We start from the raw sequence: 20,617 nt of genomic DNA, 5'->3' as shown, positions 1-20,617 counted from the left end.
GCTACGCCATACAACACTGTTTTCGAACTCCTTCTCTTTCTTAAATTATTTTTTACCTACCTATTAGATTAAAAAAGCAATGCCTTCAATCGTACCTACCTACTTGTTTTATTTGACAGTTAGTTGAGTATCCCTGCTAGGCCGCAGGCGACAGCGCGGCTGGCAAGTCTCTTTCCCCCTCCCCCCGTCCATCTCCCCAACACCCCTCTTGCCACCATGCAGGCGCACCAGCGCCTACTCCACCCATCTACCCGTCCACCCGTCCACCCGTCCACCCGTCCACCGTCCCCTGGCCATGGCTATAAGGCGAGCCGTGTCGTGCTGTTGCTGCATCTACACCACGCTACACCACGCCACACCACGCCACGACACCACGCAGCGGATCACGTAACGCCTGAATTTGTCAGGGCCGCATTGGATTCTCCCATGAAAAAACAAAGGACCAGAATTTGAACAATTCATCAAATTTAATTTACAAGTTCTTTTAATGACCTATTGAAATTCTGTTATTATATCAACATTGCCCAGTTGCTTCACAGAACTAAAATAATAATATAACTTTAACAGAACTTTCACAGTCCTTGAAAATTGACTGTGAAATTTGTTCAAATTCTCTGAAACAACCAAAGAGTTGTTTTTTTGAAAAATTTGAACAATTCATCAATTTCAAAGTAAATATTCATGATCTATGAAAGTCTTATTATATGTCCTATTATATTATATAATTATGGAAAAGTTGCTTCACAAAACTGAAATAATAACGGAACTTAATTATAAATTTCACAGAACTTGAAAATTAACTGTAAAATTTAATGAATTGTTCAAATTCTGTGATACCCGTCCCAAGGACCAGAATTTGAACAATGCATACATTTTTTCAGAGTAAATTTTCTAGTTGTGTAAAGGTTTTGTTATTATATTTTAAGATTCTAAGGTCCTACTGGTTGTGAAGCTTTTTAAAAAGAAATAATATCTTAAAGGTTGGGACTATTGACATCTGGGAATAATCCCGTGTTTTGCATCTAACGACAGCTGCACAACAAACAACATTACGAATACCGTTGCCAAAAGCTTTTGAACGATTTACCTGATGAATTAAAAAGTGAGATAGGCTATCACATATTAAAAAAAACAACATTTCAAAGTTAAATTTCAAGCTCTGTAAAAGTTCTTTTCAAGTTCTGTTACACACCAAAGACATATGTATATATTATTTTTAAATGGACTGGGGTGTTGTTGTAAGGTTGCACATTTTGACACAGGAATTCCCTAGTGGGATTTTATTTAATTTGCATTTATTTGCTTTTACGCCCAGCCGGGCTTTCATAAGGATTTTAAGAACAGAATATATCTAGTGAGCTGTCGAAAATTGTACAAAAAAATTAAAGCATCATAGAACAGTAACAGTAAACTGAATTTAAAACAATATTAGTAAAATATGTAACAGTAACATAAAACAATATAGAAACTAGACCAATACTACACACAAGATGAGTGACTTATGATTTTATAGTAATTTACTATTTTTAAAATAAATCATTATTTCGTTCTACGTTAGTCCGCTCCTGCTCTCACCAATACCAACACACCGCTGATGACTACTCCACCCCCCTTCTCCCCTGGCAGTCAGCCCACTCTTCAAGTCATCCGGTTGTCCCGGAGACAGGTACCCGGTTCTGGTACCTACCCAGATGTGTGCTGTGTGTTGGACCCATTCACGAATACACGGCTACTCGTTTTTAAAAATAATAATTATTATTTTGTAGTATATAGGTACTCACTTGAATTATTTTAGTTAAATCATTTATTTTTTATATGTAGAAGCACACAGAAGGCCTTGGAGAAAATTCTGCTTAGGACCTATGTCGTCTTTGGGAATGCTGAATGGAGGATCTTTTGAGGAGAGAAAAGAGTGAACCAGTTATAGAACACAACAATGAGTCGTAAAAGCGAACCTTTCTCAACGTTCGAATGGTAACCGTGTTGGAAGGCGCGTTCGTTCCGCGCAGCATCTTTCATTGAAATACCGGTAAAGACTACTAATTTAGTTAGGATGTTTTTCAGATATGTTGGTGTTCCAAATCAGAAGTGACTGCCCAAACTCAACAGTGAGCAGCAGAAAGCTATTATAACACGTATTATACACTCGCTTGTACCTAGATTACATGAAATTAGTAATAGGTACGCAGAAGTATCGGATCTGTTTAAATGCACAGAAGATAGGTACAAAAAGGCTTTAATATCATATCTTTTAAATCATGACCAATAAAATGTAAGTCTTCTCATACTTACGTAAAAAGTCAAATAAATGTATATATAAAATGAACTGCCTGGAGCAACTTGGGTCAATAATAATATTCAATTCGGTGAACCAACAGCTTGATTGGCACTTACCTACTTTCAATCAAAACCTGAAAATAAATGCACACATTTTAGCTATTGTAATATATTATATTACATATCTATACTATCATTTTTATTGCAATTAAATATCATGGTCACCCTACATGTTTACAGCATTATACAACATTTAGGTACCATGTAGGTATCCAATTCGCAGAAACGTCAATGTAACAATATTGTTATCTTAATATTTGAATTATTTTTTTTAATATTTGTACTATTTTAAATCTCATATAATCTTTGTACTATTTTTTTTAATCTTTTGTAAAATTATTAACCTCAACACAGGCTTGTCCTAGTGAGGTTAAAAATTATAACTTAAAAAAAAGATACAATGTAAAGAAACGATAAATAAAAAAATATATATATATTTCAATCAATACTAAACTAACCTAGTCTACCTATAAGTTTTGTATGTACTTGTATCTCTAACTTTTATATCCATCTAGAGTTTCTGTTAATTGTATATTTTCTGATGTCACTGTTTATAATTTACTCTATATGGTATATTTTATACCGTTGATATTAAAATAAATAAATTATAAAAGTATCTGCGCGCCTCTACAAAATACGCCTTGTTATGTAAGAGGCTTGATTTCGTCTGAGTGTCTGAAGTATTCACTTTAGAATTACACCAAGCATTTCAATCGATTGCTTCCGTTGAAGAAACTAAATTGCTGTTTCGATAAGAAGTAATCAGACAAGATTGGGCCTTTGAAACATAATTTTTGATAAGGTTATTCTCTCTAGAGGAAAGCCTCTCGAGGTTCCATTATCTTCTTCAAAGCTCTCCAAGCTGTTGGAGTTTGTGAATCCTTTGAGGGCATCTCAAACAAAAAGATATGATTGACTATACTGCCATCCGCGTAGCACTGAATTGGAGGAAGCGACAAAAGAACTCTCCATTATAACTTGTATTGTACCTGCTTATATCATTCAAAATCAGTTTATTACGTTTTTTACTCCTGAAATTAGCAATATACACACGTGAAAGCCGTCAAGGCGTGAATAAAAAATATATTTTTTTAAAGTCATTGATGTGCATCATGAACAAAGTCGAATCGAAGGCAGCATCGATCCCTGTTGTATGCCAGCGTATTTTTTTTTAATGCGAGGAACAGGTGAAACTGTCGGCATCCGTCAAAAATAACTGAAAATTGCGTTGAAATCGCTTCAGGGAATAAGCCGCCACCGACTTTGTTCAAGCCGCAAGCCGTGCCGACAGGTCTGACGTGACCAGTTCGGAGGCTACAAGGAATTATTCCAGTAAGCAACCATCTCAAAAAAAGGTACCATCCTGCGACCTACAAAGAGTAAAACCCTTGGAGTAGGTTCACACCATTCCCCCATGTTGCCTTTTTGCAAAGTGTCTTCATTTTGTCGGTGTTATTTTTAATCACGTTAGAAGTAGGTCTATAATTCTATAATAGTTCCAATAATTGCCGATCAGTTGGCCTTCTAGGAACAAGGTACTAAGAACATCCGTTGACGTTGTGGTTCTTATCGATTTCTACCTACCTATAACTCCTCGCCACGTGTTAAAATGCAACAAATGAATGTGTGCCACTGAGAGCTTCCCTGTGACGCTAACCCCTAGTTTTGCAAGAATGGGGGAGGAGTATTAATGCATCTAGGAGCAGAAATTTAGCATCTTTTCTTACTAATGGCAACTCCTTTACCAATAAAAGCGATAATCTAAATTATACTTAAGTTGTAGCACCTTAGGATGGTCCTAATTTCATCATTGCTCATTTTAATCGCCGATTTTGAGTTTTTTTTGTATCCTGAAGAAAGCAGATTGTTCCGATGTTAGCCAGAGGAGAGGGAAACAAGAAGAAATTAAAATCTGAATCTGCAACAACGCAAAAGTGTTTACTTATCAGACTTATCACAAGTACTACGCCGTATGCAAATCAGATGTTATTATTTTATAGAAATATGTTCTTTATAAAATAGTGTTCACAAAGAAACTGATAACACGGCTTTATAGAGCCAAACCTTTGATTCATCCCATCGCATACTTTGTTTGATAAACATTATTTTAGTTTTAATTAAACAAATGCTATTATACTTGCATTTTATGATCAGATCATTATTGAAAAAATGATAATTTTCGTGCTTTGCAAGGTTGGGATTAGTTCTACAATATCTTTAGCTACATGACTCCAAATTAATTCATACATGGTTTTATCCTGTCCGGCCCTGAGAAAGTTTGCCATAAGTCGGAAACATTGAAATCCCAAAAAAATTATGTATTTTGAGAGCTCGATAATCATTATGACATGGCGGCCATTTTAATAATTCCACGCCCTCCCTGACATGGGTAGGTACTACCTTACCAGCAAAAATCTTATCGCAGTAGTGTTTATAATTTCTATCTGATCTGGTTGTCATTTAGAGAAGCTGGAGGCAAACCATGTGACCATATTTTTGGCACCATGAGGGTTCGAGAAAGCCTTGAAAAACTACGACATAGTCGTGCATTGAGCGCCGAAGATCGCACATTGAAATAACCAGATACTAAGTTAGCTAAAGCAAAGCAAAGATTTGCAGCGCAGTCCATCGTGGGACTTTTCTGTGCAGGATCGGAATGTGCCTGAATGAGTGAGATGGGTAAATTATAACACACCCGTAAAAGTGTCGATAATGTAACAAAATATTAAATTTTGGAAACAAGTCTTTGTTTATCCGATTAGGGATTTGTAGTTTTTTTTTATGCAGCTAGCAAATGGGCGCCATTTGTAAAAAAGGAGTAGTAATATGTAAGCAGATTTTATTTTTGAAGACTGAGCAATTGCCCGTATGCCGTCAAATTCATTTATTGACAAATCACAGAATGGGAAATGATCACGCCAACATGGTTTGTTTCCCTTTTCCTGATTGGCTGGTACAGAGGCGGATTTGCCCTTAGGCCTATGTAGGCCCGGGCCTAGGGCGGCCAGATATTAGGGGCGGCCAATCGTGACAAAAAAGTCACAGATGATAACAAGAAATTACTTCCTAAGTAAGGTCAGTAGGGGCAATTGCGTCATATTTTTTGATTTTTTTTGACAGTCATCTTTACAGATCACCTGAATGCAACTCATTGGATTTTGATTTGTTTTTTTGTGAATAACTCATCAACAATAATTTGTTTATCAGAAAATGTTTGCTTTAATTAACAAAATGCTCTGGATTTCGTTAAAATGAAGTGAAAGTAAAAAATGGAAATTACACGCATTTGCCCCTCTTTTGGCCCCTCTATGAGGTAAATGCGTCAAAGATGTATTTTTCATACCTAAATTTCAAATTCCTATAACAAATATTATTATCTTAATTGTTCATACATTTTTACTTCTGATCAAAATATAACAATATATTTCCAGATAATGACAGCCGAAATATATTGTTTTTAGAAATTTCGGGGCAAATGCGTCAATTTAGTGAATGCCGCATTTACCCCTTCTACTAAACATGCATTGCCAACCTTTAGTTATGTGCCTACATAATTAGATAGATGGAACCCCCCCCCCATACACACAAGCCCTGCTTATTTTGGGGGTAAATCAAATATTTAGATATATACATATTATGTTATTAATTATTTTATAAAATTTTGTAATTTATGTACCTATCTTATATGAATAAAAAAAATGTATATATATATATATATATATCAAGGGAATATGTATAGGGAACTTATCTTCTTTAAATATATTGCGACTGACTTTTTTTCTAATTTGAGTTGTTTCAAACACACGCGGTATATTAAAAACAGCGGTTAAAACCTTTAGTATTTAAAAAAAATAAGTAAATAAGGTAAGCAGAAGGCCGTGGGTTCGAGTCCCATTGGGGGCATGTATCTTTTCTCGTGAGATTTTTCAATTTGCATTATTCTTCTCTTACAATAATTATTGTTATAATAATTTTAAAAATATATATTATTTTAAGGTAATTTGGCAATTTGTAACCATTACCAGAGAGTTTAGTTATGTTTTTCTCTTGTAATTACGCACCATTTTGTATAAGTTATACGTAGAAGATAGTTGAACCTGTAAACAATAACAAATTAATAGTTTTTTTTGTTTCAACAAATTAACTTGACAATATTAAACAGGCAACTTATGTTTGTTTGCTTAAAGAGGTATATTTTTTTATAGAAGGGCAAGTAGACAACAATTCAAAAAAATTATAGCAATCGGATGAAATTTTAATCGCAATCGTATGAAAAGTGTTGGAAATAATTTCATAACGCCAGAGCTCACTATCCTATAACCATCCCGAGTATGCGCACATCATATTTCCAAAGTTTCATTGCAATCGGATGAACGGTATGGCCGCGCATAGGGTACGAACAAACAAACAAGCAAACTAATATTAATTTTTATATTACAGATGTATTATACTTTACTTACTTATGTAAGTAAATAAATAAATAATGAAAGAATATGCTTCAATGCACAATTGAAAAAATATACCATTTATGGTTGTCGATATCTGGAAACGGGGTAATTGCGCCTACTAGACGCATTTGCCTCAAAAAAATAGTCGCATTTACCCCGGGTCACTACTAATAAATCGTATTTTTTCAGTTGTCGTATCTCCAAAATACGCAATGGTTTCTTTAAAATAATTATTTTAATTGAAAACAGTATTACTTTTTCTTAACTCACCGTAAATTCAAACTCCACACTCTAGTGATCACAGAGATATTCAAGAATATAGAAGACCACAAAATGCGACACGTCACTCGTTTTTCAGTCACTTTTTTTAAATGGCGAATTACTTCCAACCTGTCGCCAAAAGCGTTGCCTGCAGACTTCTGAGTTATGACATAATACACAAGAAAACCGCTAGATGGATATAATTACACTTATTGTAAACATTAAACGAAGCAGGATGGATATACGCAATAGCCCCGTAGACGGATTTACCCCGGCTGACCTTACCTAAATATTCTACGTACGAAATAGCGATATGCAAGAGCGTGTTCACACACAGCACACAGCGCGCCCCCACGCCCCGCAGCCGCCCTCGCCACACCTAAGAACAGAAGAAAGCCGTTATATGTGAAGCACGAGGTATTCGTTTAAAACTGGAACGCTTTGAAACGGCCATCATGACTGTATTTTGGGGATTTTTACTGAATCGTATTAACGCCACAAGTAAAAAACTTCAGAGTATGGAAATTGACATCACCATTGTAATAGAACTGTATGAGGTACTTATACATTTTATTGGCGAAATGCGAGATAATTTCGATGATTTCGAAAACCAAGCCAAAAAACTGTCATTTTTACAGGAATATGAAAGAGATTTTCGACGCAATCGAAAGCCTAAGCTACTTCCTGGCGAGAATAATACAGGTGAAGAGATGCAACAAAAAAACGGCCGCGAAAATTTCAGAATCGCTACTTTTTTTAGTAATAATCGATTCCTTATCAGCAGAACTAAAAAAACGACTGGGTGCTTGCAAATCACTTTATAATAAATTTAATTTTATTACTCAATTGACAAAACTAAGGCCGTCTGAAGTCGAAGAAAAGGCAAAATCATTGCAAATGATTTATTCTAGTGATTTAGAAGCCCATTTTTCAGAAGAATGTCTCCATTTTCGTGCTCACTGCAGTGTGAAAAATAAGGATCGAAACAATGCTGTCAGTTTGTTAAAATGGTTACGAACTGAAGAAATTAAAACCATTTATCCAAACGTGGATATTGCTCTTCGAATGTGTGTGTGTACTTCCGCCAGTAACTGTTCTGGAGAACGATCATTTTCTTGTTTACGACGTGTAAAAAATTATTTACGCACAACAATGGCGAAGCAAAGGCTGAACAATCTTGCTTTGCAACATAGAAGCAAATTTTTAAAGGAAATTGGATTGCGAAGATCTAATTAATGATTTTGCTGCACTTAAGTGCAGACGAGAATTGTAACTGCCAGATTTTTGTTTTGAGTTCAGTTTTTTTTATGTTAGATAATGCTTTACGTAATTTTTTTTACCAACGTTTTAATTTGTATTTTAAGTTTAGTTATTATATTCGAATATGTACCTTAAGTTGATTTTTATTTAAAAGAGGTGCTGATTTCTTTTATTTGTTTGGAGACTTAATAATAACTTTTTATCCAGCCCGTATCTGGCAACCCTAATTGTAACTGTGAAACACTATGGAACATATGGAAACACTTATATATTATTGTATGAGAATAAACCTGAAACATGCCTGAAACTAGATATATAAATTAAACCTAAAACTGTTTTAAATGTTTTATTCAAATCCTTGAAACCTTAGAAAGTATTACAAACTAGCAGCTATTATAGTTAACTAAATTTCTGAATCGATTTCGATAAAAGTTGTCAATAAAGTAAATTCATCAAAGTCTATAGTCTATATCTCTCTATGTCTATGTCATCAATCCGGCCTGCGACAATCGACAATTATACAGTAATTGAACTAGCGAATTTAGTAAGCGTATTTTTTTACAAAAATTCCACACAGGAGGCTTTGAGGAAAATATTTTCCCTCACGACCTATGTCATCTTAGGTGATGCTGTCTGGAGGGTCTTTTTAAGGAAGGGAAGGATAGGAAGTTCTGAAAAGGAAAATGTATGAGGGGTGGGTAGGAATCTGGGGATTAGTGTGTCCAGGAGTGACATACGTATGAATACATCCCTCCAACTGCGGTGCAAGGCGATGGGTCAAGATAGTCCGGCTGCAAAGGTCAAAAGGCCTCCCTCACCCAGTCTCTCTCGATCCGGCCCACCACGCAGCAGGTGGGCAGACGTATCCGCCGCCAAGACCTGGACAAATCTCACCCCATGAACCATGAATGATAATGGCAGGAAAATTAAAACGGTTTTGACCCTAGGAACTTACTGAAAAGTTTGGATACTCCTGGTCAATATGATGGGTAGGTACTGAGAAAGGGGCGGCTACATGGTCTGGGGCCTAGGGCGGTCAAGACTGCAAATCCGCCTCTGGGCTGGTATATCAATTTGATTGCCTAGGTCTAAATACGGTCCTGGCTGTGTAGAGAATACTTTTAAATTTAGTGAACAAAAACATTTACAGTGTGTGAATGTGTTCTAATATAGATCTGTACTAACTGATGCAAATACACCGGGCGTTTCTGATGGGAAACATGCCAAACGAATGGTTTACCGTGATGTCATGATGTCTACAATTACTTATAACGTCTACCTACAACGGTTTGTATTGTATTCAATACTTAATTCTGTTTTCACGGGGGCTAGGTAGGTATATATTCCACAAAATAAAGTGCAATAGTCAAATAGTGCATACGAAAATGAGGGACAGAACATGAGTTTTTGCTCACCATTTTCTACTATAGTTTGAAAATCATTCAAGATCAGAATGTAAAAATTAAAGCATATTTTAGTTTATTATACAGGGTTTTCCAATAAGAGGTGTTATTTTGAATAGCCCGCTATTTCGGTAGATGTTACTTTTGAAGCTGTCATTTTTTGACATTTGACAAGTTGAAACTACGCCATTAATAAAAATGGAACGATACACGCTTCAACAACGCATTGAAATTATTAAAATTCACTGTGAATCAAATACAAATCATTTTGAGTGATGAGGCCCATTTCCACCTCGGTGGCTTCGTTAACAAGCAAAGTTGTCGCTTCTGGGGCTCGGAAAACCCAAGAGTTATTGTTGAACAGCCTCTCTATCCTCAACGTGTGACTGTTTGGTGCGGTTTATGGTCCGGCAGAGTCATTGGACCTTACTTTTTCGAAAATGAGGCTGGAGCAACAGTTACGGTGAATGGATTGCGCTATCGAGAGATGATTAATTATTTTTTATGGCCGGAATTGGATGGTATTGATTTGGACAACGTTTACTTTCAACAAAACGGCGCTACGTGCCACACAAGCAACAAAACCATTGATCTTTTACGATTGAATATCAAAATAACACCTCTTATTGGAAAACCAGTTACTACTCTAGTATGCTATATATGCTGTGGAAATGAGATTCCTGAGAAGTTCGTGTTGTCACGAAAATAATTCCTATTGTCGAAAATAATATTTTTTCTGACTTGACCTGGCCAGTGAAGGAATAAATTCACTAGCTTGAATTTGAATGGCAACATTTTTTGGGGAATTATGGCACCGTTTCCGCCAGTGACGGCACTGCTTGAATTCTGGGAGCGACGACTATTCGATTAGGTCACATAATTCAAGTTATGGACTTGCTTTTGAATTTTCGGGCAATCCTTGTTGTTAGTATGATTGTGCCGCGTGCCATAGTGATAATTTGAGTTTTCAAAATGAGTACTCTCTTTTCGGTTTTAATTTAAAGTGTGCTGAGTGACACCGGGAGTTTTGCTTTTCCTTGCTAATCGAAAGCCACCTGCCGCTGGAGATGATGGAGTACTTATTTAATAAGTAGATAGGTACTTATTATTAATTAATTATTAAACCACATATTTAATGTTTATATTTTTAAAATTTATAATAAAGAATTATATAATTTGTTCAAAGAAACATCATCATCTCAATGACAATTATTTTTTCAAACTTTAACAAAATGTTTCTCAACAATTATCTTTTCTACAGACAGGTAGGCACCTACCATGAAATTTAAAAAAAAAACGAATAAGAAAGTCTTAATAAACACGACGATTTTACATTTGAGAAAAGAATCTTTACTGAACCATTAAACGGTCACCATCTTGAACAGGAAACAGAACGTAAAAACTAATTTACGCAATGCGAAATGGTTGAGTCAAAACAGGGCTTCTCTACGCTCATTGTGTCATTTCAAAATGGTATAAAAACAGAATTGACTGTAATTGGATAAAAAAAACACAGAATAACACAAGAAGTGCCTTGTGGGCGTGTTTCGTGATCCAAATATTTGCCTAAACGAGGCTTAAATTTCCTATACATAACTGTGTTTATACGAAATTCAAATGGGATGGAATATTTGATTTCAGGAACGATATCCGATCTACGATGTCACGTACAACCTACGATGTCAGGTACATCTACGATGTCACGTCTCTGATGTCAGGTACATCTACGATATCACGTCTCTGATGTCAGGTACATCTACGATGTCACGTCTCTGATGTCAGGTACATCTACGATGTCACGTCTCTAATGTCAGGTACATCTACGATGTCACGTCTCTGATGTCAGGTACATCTACGATATCACGTCTCTGATGTCAGGTACATCTACGATGTCACGTCTCTGATGTCAGGTACATCTACGATGTCACGTCTCTGATGTCAGTTACATCTACGATGTCACGTCTCTGATGTCAGGTACATCTACGATGTCACGTCTCTGAAGTCAGGTACATCTACGATGTCACGTCTCTGATGTCAGGTACATCTACGATGTCACGTCTCTGATGTCAGGTACATCTACGATATCACGTCTCTGATGTCAGGTACATCTACGATGTCACGTCTCTGATGTCAGGTACATCTACGATGTCACGTCTCTGATGTCAGGTACATCTACGATGTCACGTCTCTGATGTCAGGTACATCTACGATATCACGTCTCTGATGTCAGGTACATCTACGATGTCACGTCTCTGATGTCAGGTACATCTACGATGTCATGTCTCTGATGTCAGGTACGACCTACGATCAGAGATGTGCAAAATGGGTACCCAAAACCATTTGAAATGCAAAATGGAAATGGGTCAAAACTTTTCCATTTGAAAATGCAAAATGGTTTTTAGAAAAGCATTTCAAATGTAAAATGCAAAATACCTATTTTCAAAATGCATTGAAAATGCAAAATGGTTTCTCGGGTCAAACAATTAAGATAATTGTAGAAATTTTAAACAATTTTGTCATTAATGGACATCAATGTAGAACAAACATATTACATGGTAAATCCAAAAACACCACGACTACAGATTATGAAACCACAAAAAAATTGCGCGGGACTAATGTTGCCAACGTAAAAACGTAGAAACTGCTATCTAACATTTAATATTACAGCGTCATGGCCCCATGTTCAGTATTTGAATCAGTATTTTTTGCAATGATATCACTCAATTGCCAGGGCTTCTACCAGGGAGCAATTTGACAAATGTAAATTATCTCTCATATCGATGTTGAGGATCGACTGATATTTGGGGCTTATGAAAAAAAGATGAGTGGAGATAGTAGGAAGAATGTTGCAAAAAAGGATTTAAAATTTAAAATACATTGAGAAAGGCATTTAAAATGCAAAATGGTTTTTAGAAAAGCATTTCCATTTGAAATGGATTTATTTGAAATAAAGCACATCTCTGCCTACGATGTCACGTCTCTGATGTCAGGTACATCTACGATGTCAGGTATATGATGTCAGGTACGACCTACGATGTCAGGTACATCTACGATGTCATTTCTATGATGTCTAGGTCTACGATGTCAGGTCTATGATGTCAAGTACATTTACGATGTCAAGTACATATATATTATGATGTCAGGTACATCTACGATGTTAGGTCTACGAAGTTAGGTTTGACCTACGATGTCAGGTACATATACGATGTCATTTCTATGATGTCTAGGTCTACGATGTCAGGTCTATGATGTCAAGTACATTTACGATGTCAAGTACATATATATTATGATGTCAGGTACATCTACGATGTTAGGTCTACGAAGTTAGGTTTGACCTACGATGTCAGGTACATATACGATGTTAGTTCTACGATGTCAGGTTTGACCTACGATGTCTGGTACATATACGACGTCACGTCTACGATGTCAGGTACGACGTTAAGAATCGGAAATGCACCCAAATTCTCAGACTTTCTGACACCATCTTTAAGAAATATAACGGTGAATATGCCAGAGGCCTGAAGGGTTTCGGTGTGATTTCCATATGACTGAAGCCGAGTTTGCTGCTCCTTCTGTCTCTGATAATATAACTATTGAAGAAAAAGATAATACTAATAAATCTAATTGAAACATGAAACAGAAGAACTTGTCACAATTAGGAATCGACCCAGAAATATGAATTAATACATTTATTATTTCATATTTCCACAGCACTTTTCACAATTTCCAGCAATAAATAAACATGTAATCAATGATGGATCCGATACCAAAGGTCGTTCATTATCACCGTTTATCGGGCACTGTAGAGTACTATCAATTATCATCTATCCACGGTTTTGCATTTTTTTATCAGTAAATATAGAAATAGGTGATAATAATGAAATAGCTTCACGGGAGACATGCCGCACAGCACGGACGCCAGACCCTCTGTTGCTGATTTATCAGTATGACGTTATCATGCGGCCTTGCTGGCGTGTGACTAATTCGCCAATGCCGATTAAAAGTACAAATGATAAAATACAGATGAATGATGAAAAGATTTAAAGATACCGTCTTTGTGACGCAATTGGAAATGATAGCGGCGCTAGGAACGTAGCGCCACACAGCAAATAGAACGTTCTACAGCAGGTATGTGCAAACCGCGGCTCGCAAGCTATGTGTAATGGTATCCATAAATAAACCACTCACATCGTATTTCAAATTACCACAATGGTGACCGGATAACTCATCAAAATGGCAATTCAAACCAATACCCTCTAATATTAATAATACATCCAACTAAATCCAACTCGAATAAAATGTTGGCGATAGCAATAACTTTTATCGCTAGAGGCGCTAGTGTAGAATATTGACGTTGACAGTTCTTTCAATGGCGGCAAATTGAATTTATATTTTATTTATTATGCGCATCTATATAAAAAGGTTTACATATATTTTGTTAGCTTTGCCTGTCTCACTAGGAAATCCTGTGTCGAGACAGACTAGTTTAAAAATATTTTATAATATTAAAATAAAGTACATTTTTCAATAAAGCTATTTTTGACAAAAAAATTCAGGTTGGTAGGTGGTGGTAACAATAATAAGATAGGGGATTATATTTGGGTGAGTTGACTAATTATTGCACGACCTTTTTCGACTATCCATTGTTCGCTCATGATTTTGTATTTGTTAATATTATTCGATTGTCTTGTTTTTTCAGGTAGGTTATTGTATATTTTAGACGCAATGTATTTGAAATTTCTTTGACCAAATGTTGTGTTTCTTTTAGGTGTTTGTATGAGTTCTTTGGTTTTGTGCCTGGTGTTTACAATACTTTGTGTATTTTCATAAAATGGATGTGTTTTATTTTTAAACAGATGAGTTAAGATAGTTTTTTGTAAATTTATCGAATATCTAATACATGGAATTTGTAGAATATATCTGCAGTACTTGTTAGGGAACTTTAAGAATAAATTTCATAATTCATTTTTGTGCCTTCGATAAAGAATCTATAGCTGATAGTGTTGCACCTCCCCTTGCGATTACTCCATACTCAATGATAGATTGACAAAGAGAGTAATAAACAATTTCCATAGATTTGGAGTCTAGTATGTTTCTAATGTTTTTGAAGAAATAAATATGTTTTCTAAGTTTATTCGTGATAAGTAGGCAATGTGTATTCCTCTTAAGATATTGATCAAATGTAAGACCAAGGTATGTGATATGGTCCGTTTATATAACTGGTGGCGGTGTTCCGCGCTTCCTAATTTATATTTTGATCAATATTGATAAAATAACACATTTAAAAATGTCCCAAAAAGGAGGTTATGTGTGTGCAGGATGTAATAATTACAAACAACAAAAACACTTCAAATCGTAATTACAAAAATATTTGGATGATTTATATATCGCTGTTTTCGTGCAAAATCACCTCAAGGGCGCTGTACAAATATATAATACACTTTTACAATGATCTACTAACTATACATGGAGATAATATACATTAAAATACTTACCTGGTAGGTCACTTGACATTAACACTTAATTAACATTAACTAATTGTTTTTTCGCGAAATTTGGATACAAGATTTAGGACATGATTTGAAAATTGGACTTTCTCTTAGGAAAGGTATATTTAATTTAAGGGTATGACAGCTTAAAAAGGTAAGTTATTAGTTTAGACCTGAATTCTGTTGGACTTGTTATGGATCTTAGTTTCTTCGGCCCAGATACTCCGAAAGCGCGATCACCAAACTTAGTATTTGGCTTGCGCTTAGGTTCCATCAGTCTGCCTACTGATGATGATGTTGCTGATCTAGTGCCTAGGTATTTTATTTCGGTTTTGCTTTACATTACTAAATAACAGCTTGTTCGAAAAACCGTGGTTTATCGTGGAACCGTAAATATAAGCCAATTACTTATTTTTAAGATTATTATAAATAATTCAGTTGTTTAGTATCTAACGGTTTTTCATTTGAGACTCAAACTGATTAAATATCACATTCAAAATTTTGGAAAATCTATAAGGATCACTAGAACATGAAGTAACACTTTTTTTTAATATACGCCAAGAAATATCATTACTGCAATTCTCATAACTTTCAAGCTATGTACATTGCAGAATTAAATTACCCAGGCGTCAAAAATGTCATAATAAATAATATTTGGATGATTTGTATAGCGCCGTTTTGTGCAAAATCAAGATTTTTATTAGTTATAATGATAAAAAAATATTAGTTTCCCTACAAAGTTTTTATATGATGTATGTAAATTACCTATAATATTAGTAATACGTCAAACTCAAGTGAAATATTGGCAATATCAACAACACCCGCTAGAGGCGCTAGTGTAGCATATTGAATATGACATTCCTCTATGGCGGCAAATTGAATTTAGTTATTACTTGGCGGTTTTTTGCGCTTTCTAATTTGTATTTTGATATTGATAAAAATGTCCCAAAAAGGAGGTTCTGTGTGTGCAGTTTACGGATGTAATAATTATAAACAAGAAAAACACTGTAAGTCGTTTTTTCACATGCCAAAAAACGTTGACAGGTTAGCTGGTGAAATATAATATGAATTAATAATTATAAAAAAATTACGGTTAATTCAGGAAAGCTGTGTTAGCATTCTGTATTCATGCTGAAGTTATAAATCATCGTCAGTATTGATGTTTATTTATTTTATTGATACATTATTTAGAGAGTACATGTGGTTTTTTGTGATATTTCAATCTCCATGCTAGGGATGACCCTGTGTTATGGCGGGTGAATTTTACAGTTTGCGGACATAAAATCTATACATTAATATAATATAAAAAAGAAAAATAATAAAAATGATGTATAGCTAGTTTGGGTTGCAAGAAGAGGATGGAGAAGTTAGAGAATTATAAGAAGATGAATAATTTGAGAAATTATTAGTAAATAGATCACACTAATTAATTATGTACATACTATACCGCTAAGTTAGGGAATAAGGATATATTATGTTTTGTCTGAAAGGTGATTAAATTTAGAGTGTAGAATGAATGGGTATTGTATTGTAATGTATTCTGTGTGTAAGGATCCATTTTGTAATTTGTTTTTTGACTGAAAATATATAACACATACAAAAATATGTTTTCAACCCTCCGTGTACATATATAACATATTTTTGTATATGTTTTGAATTATCGAAAATTAGCTGACATGTACCCAGTGTTGCTCAAAGACTTTTCTCTTCTTTCTATAAAAGTAAAATGTATGTATTTGTAGTGGTACACCACTACGCCAAACGCCTAGGTACCACGCCATCATAGAAACATTTTGGAAAGTTCGGCCGTTGCCTAGGTTTGTTTGGCAATATCTGTCATAGCAACTAGAATGTTCTTCATCTTATAAAAGCGACAGTTGGAAGAAATTCGACAGTCAGTCATGAATTAGCAGTTCGCCAGTCATCAATCAGCAATCCACTGCGCCCCGGCTCTGCACGGACTACGGATTACCATGGACTCCTCTGAACACATCCGCGAGTCCGGTCACCACCGCTTCGACCACTCCACCGCAGTCATCGCCGCGTACACCTGGCATCAAGTCAACGGTCAAACTCATTACTGAACGTTATGTCCGGCCGCCCATTAAAGCTAACACAAGAAAATTCACGCAACTGCGCTACTGACTCACCCAAATAAACGCTGTGTTACAACAACCTCATCTTTCATTCTTGTCGCTCCCTGATCCCCCCAAAATATAAATAAACCTTCCGGAAGAAATTCTCTAAATGATAGCGAAAACCCTATTAAAACCGTTGCATAGTTTAGAAGAACTAAGACTTTGTTTAATAATATTTAGAGATAATATATTGATATATTTATAACATCAATATATTATAATGTTTAAATTGTATAAATATTTTTTTACCTTTCTAAACCATCAAAGACAGTGTTAATAGACGGTTTAATATTTTTTTATACATATGGTTGTTATCTAGTTTTCGTTTTTCGATTTCTATAATTTATTAACGTAAAATAAAGCTTACGTTTCACATAAAATCCATAAAAATCTATGAAAGAAAACCAAAGCGAACAACTCATTTCACTAGGAGGCACGAGTGTAGCATGTAAGCACCACCCCTATGATTTTATATTTTCACTAAGCATATTATGAAGCAACAGAGCTTTATAAGAAAAACTTCTTTGTCTAAAGGATGTTCTGGTATTTACCGGCGTTAGTCATTTCACGCATCTAAACATAAGTTTTGTTAACTTTTAGGATCCATTGGATGGTTGTCAGAGAAAGATACATCGGAGCTAAGAATTATAAAGGAAATGGTTGGCGAAATATCTGGAGGGAAGATTGGACCACCTTTAAGTTGATCACCCAGACTGGCGATGTACCGCGCAATCCGCTTCAGCAATGTGGAACTTCTGCACACGCTCCTGACACTCCTCAGTAACTCTGCGTGTCCTGAATTACTGGATCAGCTTCTCTTAATGTCCCTAGAAGAATTACTCTTGAAAAATGTCCTTATAGAGGATGATGGTTCCCTGATATTTCATCAAAATGAAAATTCAACACACCTTTAAAAAGTGATTAAGAGTCAGTAAAAGTAATGAAACAATAATTAGGTTTAATAGTTACTTATGTAACCTATTTAACCTAATTTTTGTTTCATCACTTTATATCACTTTTTGGAGGTGTGTTGAATTGTCATTTTGATGACATACCCGGTCACCATTCTGCGGTGCCTTGGGATTAAATTGAGGTTTTTGTTTTATCTGTGTGTACTGAGAAAGGGTCCATTGCTAAAGGCTTTGGCTGACTTTTCTCAGGCAATGCGTGATTTGGAAGGATCCACCCATAGTTCTGACGTCACCAAGCTTCCTTCCAGAGTCCGTTTGAGCCGTGAAAAGGTTATTGCAGGCATCTTCAGTAAATACCCCCAATTAATGGATTTATACACTGATTACAAGGTCATATGAGATATCTATTCTCTGGAGATCAGAGCTACATTGATTCTGCCTTGCCGGTGGATCCTGCGACAAAAGAAGGGCGACTGACCATCAAGAGGACTCTGCAGGTGCTGGGAGAACACCTTACGGACACCCTAGGAAGTCCCAATCTGTCCACGGCTGTGAGTGACCTTCTACGGTCGATGGCACCCAAGGCAACCAGAAATGTTCTTAAAGACTTATGCAACTCAATATTACCCATCCACTTTATCCAAGGCACCGACAATGCAATATAAGTTTCTGAATTATACCCAAATATTCTAAGCGAATCAAATGATTGCCAGAGTTATAAGTGAAATTGATAATATGTATGAATAAAATTAATGTTTAAATACAATTAATTTCAAATGAACAAATAGATAGCGAAAATTCAAGGAGATATTGCAGTTTTAAAGAGCGTGGTAGACTTTTAATACATTATGGATATGGAAAAGTTAATTAAAGTTGGGAACTTGAACAAGGATTAACTCTCAAGTTAAAACGAGTTTTGTGTTAAGAATGTAACTATAAAATTTCAGTTGTGTATTCATCTGCTAACCCATTTTGAACAAAAACATTATCATGTTCGAATTGCAGTTATAAAAAAAGTCAAGATGCAGTCTGTATGATGCAAAAATCGGAGGAAACCATTTTCTTGTGCTGGGTGTAGTTTTTATCAAAGTTAACTAGCTATAAGTTAACCTGTGTTTGGTGACCAGATCTGATTAGCCAGGTACTTCCCCACCTTCCTCTTCTCCTCCCCATTACCTTCATTCTCACAACATACTCCAATTTGGGATGTCATAGTATCACTGGTTCCAGACGGTTGGGAGCAGTTGGGACTCTTAGCGGTTTCACATTAAAAAAAGCGATAGAATCTTTTGCGAACACAATATTTGGTCACCATTTTCTATTTAATATACATCAATATTATAAAAAACATATACCTGAATTGCGAAGCGAGGATCCAACTAGAAACTTGGGGAAAAAGTTCAAGATCAAGAGAGGAGTAAGACAGGGAGACCCTCTATCACCAAAATTATTCTCGGCTGCTCTAGAAAGTATCTTCCGCAAACTAGATTGGGAAAAATATGGTATCAACGTGCAAGGTGCAAAACTGAACCACCTAAGATTTGCAGACGATATAGTCCTATTCGAGGAAAACCCAACGCACCTAAATAAAATGATAGAATCACTAAACGAGGAAAGTGTGAAAGTCGGCTTATGCATGAACAAAGACAAAACAAAATTACTTACAAACTCTGATCCAGTAACTATAAAAATTGACAACCAACCACTCGAATATGTGTCAGAGTACATCTATCTTGGACAAATAATATCACACAAAGATCAAACCACTAAAGAAATCGAGCGAAGAGTAGCAAATGGATGGAAGAAATACTGGTCTTTGGAAGAAGTCTTGAAATCCAAGGAACTAAGTATGCAAATAAAAAGGAAAGTCTTCAACACGTGTATAATTCCAGTCATCACCTATGGATGCGAAACTTGGGCACTCACCAAACGCCACAGAGAAAAGTTGGAACGCTGCCAGAGAGCCATGGAGAGAAGTTTGACAGGAATAAGAAAACAGGACAGAGTGAGATGTAGCAAAATAAGGGAGATAACTAATGTTGCCGATATAGTTACCCAAATAGACCACCAAAAATGGAGATGGACAGGTCATATGATCCGAGACCCACAAGAGAAATGGTGTAAAAATGTCACTGACTGGTATCCCAGAGATGGCAAGAGAAGTAGAGGACGTCAACACATGAGATGGGAAGACGACCTAAAACTCACGGCTGGACATCAATGGAGAAGAGTAGCGCGTGACAGGTCCCAATGGAAATTGTTAGAGGAGGCCTATGCCAAGAGGCAAACTGAGCTTCGGGATATATTATAACAAACAAAATATTTCTAATATTAATGTACCTAACAGAAGTTCAGAATAAAAGGCTTATT

This window comes from Hesperophylax consimilis, chromosome 19, assembly GCF_061612785.1.
Source record: "Hesperophylax consimilis isolate HC1 chromosome 19, BYU_Hcon_1.0, whole genome shotgun sequence".
NCBI classification, from domain to species: domain Eukaryota; kingdom Metazoa; phylum Arthropoda; class Insecta; order Trichoptera; family Limnephilidae; genus Hesperophylax; species Hesperophylax consimilis.
The sequence above is the reverse complement of the archived record's forward strand: the minus strand, read 5'-3'. Positions refer to the sequence as shown.